We start from the raw sequence: 4,807 nt of genomic DNA, 5'->3' as shown, positions 1-4,807 counted from the left end.
TCCCATGTTGCCTTATTTTAATCCCAACAGAGTGTCTCATAAAAAATTATCCTGTGAAACTATTCGAAAGTGCTCATTCATTATGTAACAAAATACCGTTCAGCCACATGCTTTGTATTTTTAATGCACTGTATCCATTTGTGTAATTATGACTTCTCTGTCTGCAGAGCTCTTCACATGCTTACCTGTAAGCATGAATGTCTTTAACTTATTGTGCATTCACTATGCTAACTCCCTCTGCTGTTATTCCTGTCTGGGTTTCATTGTCGAATGCTTGAATGTTCATGACTGTGAATATGTGGTTCCATTTATTAGTTCGTGTGTTTGAGTCTATTTGTGTGTATTGATCAAAGTCTGCCCCTGTGGGTGTAGCTTTAGTTACTGAATGACAGACCTTGAATGTGGGCAGAATTACACAGACAGAAGAAGGCTTCAGTCACGCTCAAGAAAAAGCTAATGTCGGGGGGGGGAGCGGAGCGGAAGCTTGTTTTTTTTAAGCTAAGAAAAAAATTTCCCTTTGCTAAATTGATTAAATGTTAAACCTGCTGGATAACGTAGTTTTATGACAAAAGCATCAGCTGGTATCTCTTTGTACACGTTGGAAAATAGCTCAGCAATCATCGCTGTATGTGGGATTGAGCACACTATTCCAGTGAAACAGTTTGACTTTATTTTTTCTATACTTCAATAGAAACAATCAGAGCTTGTGCATTATGAAACATTGATTCTTTTTCATCTTGCTACACATCAATTTGAAACATAGCAAAAAGTGTTTTTCTGCAGGGAAAGTATTTGCCCCAACTGAGTCTCACAGTAAAATGTAAATGAACTACAGAACCAAAATCCTTCTACATGATTTAAAAAAAAATCTTGCTTTTTCTTTTACATGATACCCTGCATGACTGCTTACACAAACGTTTCAGTCATTTCAGCATGTTTCATGTTTTTTCTTCCATAGACAGATGTGGAAAACTAAGCGCATATATTATGATTGCCTAAAAGGGAAGTTATGCTGTGGGAGGTGGGCGAGGATAGGGGTCACTTTCAATTTCTCTGCTTGAGAGTTTTTATTTGAGTCTATTCAGAATTTTCTAATATTAAAACTGACATGAAAGCTCCTTTGGAGGTCTAAACAAGTCTGTCATTCAGAAAGCTGGTTAGAGTTGCAGAGTTTACTTCACAGTAATTTCTCAGAGTAGAAACATCCAACTTTCCCTTCCCATTTTTTCAAACCAAACTTGACATCGTTCTGTGTTTATTACACAGGGAAAGCTTGTGGTCTCAACTTGACTGCATTGCTTCGCTCTTGGCACAAAAATGTAATCGGTGCATCCCACAGAAATGAACTGATAATATTCTACAATATGTTTCTGAAAAGAAATTACATAGTATTTGCACTTTTTCAAAATTTCCTTCCTTTTCCAAAGTCTGATTTTGGCACAAGGAAGACAAAAACACTGCAAAACGGTTGCTAGAAAAACAGCACTGTACGGACTATTAGCATGTTGATCTTATTAGCACATTGTTAGCTTCTTAACCACAGATTATGAACACTTGAAGGGATAATTTTGATTTTAAAGTCAGGTTCTGTTACAATGTTATTGGTAACAGTTCCCTTATATCTAGGAAGATGGAATTACTGTGAGTTTGTAAAAAAAAAAAAGAAATAATCCTCAAAGTGGTGGAATGCTAAGAAGGGCCCCATGCTGAACCTCGAGCTACGAAGGACTGAATACATAAGGCTAGTGTAAGTTTTTACTTCAATAATACTTTGCATTGTAACCTACTCTGGTTCCAGGAGCAGGAAGAGGAGGAGATTCAGGAAGGAAACTCTGTGATGTCATGATCCTTAAAACACTACGACTAGAACAAAGATGTTCTCTTTCCGTGGTGCTAATATAATGGAGAGGACAAAGTGTGCCACATGAATCCTTCCTTTGCTAATGGAGGAAGGTCCCAGGAGCTAAAGACCCAAAGTTACAGGTCACTGATTTGTGCATGAAATAGTTACGCTTCCTTGCCAAAAAAATAAACCTTGACTTAGGTTTTATTCACAAATATGAAGAAGGAACTTTATAATTACAGGTTCCTCAAGACTGTCGTTGACAAGCCAACAGCATCAACAACTGCTGCTGATGTTGTAAAGACCAGCTCCCCAGATTTCCAAGCTGACTTGTGCTAGCTATGCTAACAGTTATGTTTGTTTCTAGGACTTAAGCTGAGAAGGATATTTTGGGTGCAGCTGTTTTCACCATCAGCCTGTACAAAACAAACCCCTGACCAAGCTAATTTGGGCTAACCCACAAGACTGCAATCTGTTGGCTTGGCCATGAAGGCCATGGAGCCTACGGTACAAACAATGTTTTTTATCGACTGATAGTCATTTTGTTCAAGCCATGTGTGTTTATTCCTTACCACTGGAGTTTTCTTTCTGGCTAAGCTACAAGTAGCTCTACATGCCAAAGAAACTTTAGAGATCCAGCATCCCCAACCATATCTTTTTTTGCTTGTGCAGTCTGTCATAAACAACAAAATTGTTATTCATGGTTCTTTAGGAATTTTTTTTTTTAAACAGCAAAACATTAGATGACTTCAGTTTGTCTAAGACTGCATTTTGTGAGTGGCAGCACTCTTTCAGTCTGACATTTTATTCTCCATCCATCCATCCATCCATCCATCCATCCATCCATCCATCCATCCATCCATCCATCCATCCATCCATCCATCCATCCATCCATCCATCCATCCATCCATTTTCTTTACACCCTTGTCCCTTATTGGGGTCAGGATGGTTGCTGGTGACAATCTTCAGCTAACGTTCCGGGCGAGAGGCCTGGACAGATCGCCAGTCTGTCGCAGGACATTTTATTCTAAATTATTAAATTATCTGTCAATATGGTTAACTGATAAGAAGAATCAATTCTCCAAAATGTTACAGATTTTCTAATTCAGTCAAAAATTAAAAGGACATTACTTCCTCAATAATGTCTTTTGCTTTGTAAAATGATTATTTGGAGTACACCAATTTTGCCAATTTGTAAAAGCTAATAGACAAAATTGTCATGATGCATTTTCAGTAAGCAAATGCCAGCCGCATTTTAGATTTTTTTTTAAACTCTCTTTTGCATAACTATGAAATTTTAACATAAGAAATATTATAACTTCACAGAATCACACAACAATTACAGAATTACAGTTTTGATGCGCTTACCATTCTTGTTTAATCTTTTTAGTCTTTTGTGAAGTGTCTTGACGACTCTGGCAATTTAACATGTGACTAGCAACACAACTGTTTCTAAAAAGAAACACTGTTACTATTCGAGGTCACACTGCACAGTTGGAGGAATTGAGTTGTGCGTGCAACACCTCTGGTGTTCATTTGGTATATTATCCATGTAATCCAGTTCAAAAAGTGAGAGAAGACTACAAAATACATTGAGTTGCTGATGAGCTCCTGTCCTTGGCAGGCCTCATCTAAGAAGGTTCTCCACGACTTCCTGTTTTCTCCATTTGTAGATAATGGCTCTTACTGTGATTCAGTGGAGTCTCAAATCTTTATAAATGACACTGTAACCCTTTCTATACTTATGGCTGTCCTAAATGTTTTTTTAGATTATATGCTTTTTGAGATTTGATTTGATTTGATTTTACCATACTTCCTGTTGTCAGGTCCTTTTGCTAGGCCAGGACTTAAGATAGAGATTGAAGAAAGATTGAAATCAGCTTCTTAATTTTTTTTTTTTTTCAGTTAATTCAAGATTTGACATGGGGGTAAGCAATTACTTTTCTAGGTAGGTTTGATAACTTTTTTCATAAATAAGTGCTATTATTATCAGAAAACTAGATTTTGTATTTAAATAATTTGCTTTTGTCTGCTGCCAAAATTTGCTTAAACATCTGAAATAATAATAAAAAAAGAGCAAACTGCAACTTTTTCTATACACAGATTTGTTTTTGTGACTCCACCGAAGCTTGTTGTTGAAGTCTGTAGCAGAAACATGTTGATGAAACTCCTGGAAGATACGTTTTTGAAATACTTTTGCTTTGTGACTCAACATTTTCCAATGGAGTGTAGTTGCTATGGCAACCATGATTAAACATTTCCTAAGAAGAGCCAACCTGATGTCAGATCAGTACAATAAGGGAAGAAATAGAAATCAAGACAGAAGAAGGAAATTACAGTCTGTTTACAATGTAAATCTGTGCTTAAGACGTACCCGTCATTTTTCTTTGCTCTCCACACCTTGCATTGGGTTGTACTTGGCACAGCAATCTTATATTAAATTCCTTTGCTCATGCATAACCACACAGAACACACAAAAACATGGGCTTGGAAGGACATGTTTCACAGAGATATTATAGCTCTCACTGGTGTGTAAAATATGACTCAGTGTTGGACTGAGATTTCCATTCAGGGCTGCAGCTTAACGTGCAAAGACAAATGTTCAGGTAATGTTTTGCATTCATTTAGAGGTGGAGAAGCAGGATTTGTGCAGCTAAGAATCTCTAAACTCTTGTGCAATCCGGTCTCTCTTGTTTGTGTTCCTTTCTGAGAAGTTAATACTTGTGTATGTGAAACCTTAAATAAAAGACGTGAACTGGACAGTATCTTATCGCCTTTTCAGTCCATTTAAAACAATCACAAGACAGAAAAACTTCTACATTTTGGGGGGGGCAACAATGATTGTATCTACCTTTTGGTGCCAAGAAATTGAAATCACCTTCTTTAGTCTTCCTCTGTGCTGACAGCCAAAAAAAAAAAAGAAAAGAAGTTTCTTGTTGTTCAGAGACGCCAGTAAGTAAGTGA

The sequence above is a fragment of the Poecilia reticulata genome, chromosome 13 (assembly GCF_904066995.2).
Source record: "Poecilia reticulata chromosome 13, P_reticulata-male-v2, whole genome shotgun sequence".
In the NCBI taxonomy this organism is placed as follows: domain Eukaryota; kingdom Metazoa; phylum Chordata; class Actinopteri; order Cyprinodontiformes; family Poeciliidae; genus Poecilia; species Poecilia reticulata.
The sequence above is the reverse complement of the archived record's forward strand: the minus strand, read 5'-3'. Positions refer to the sequence as shown.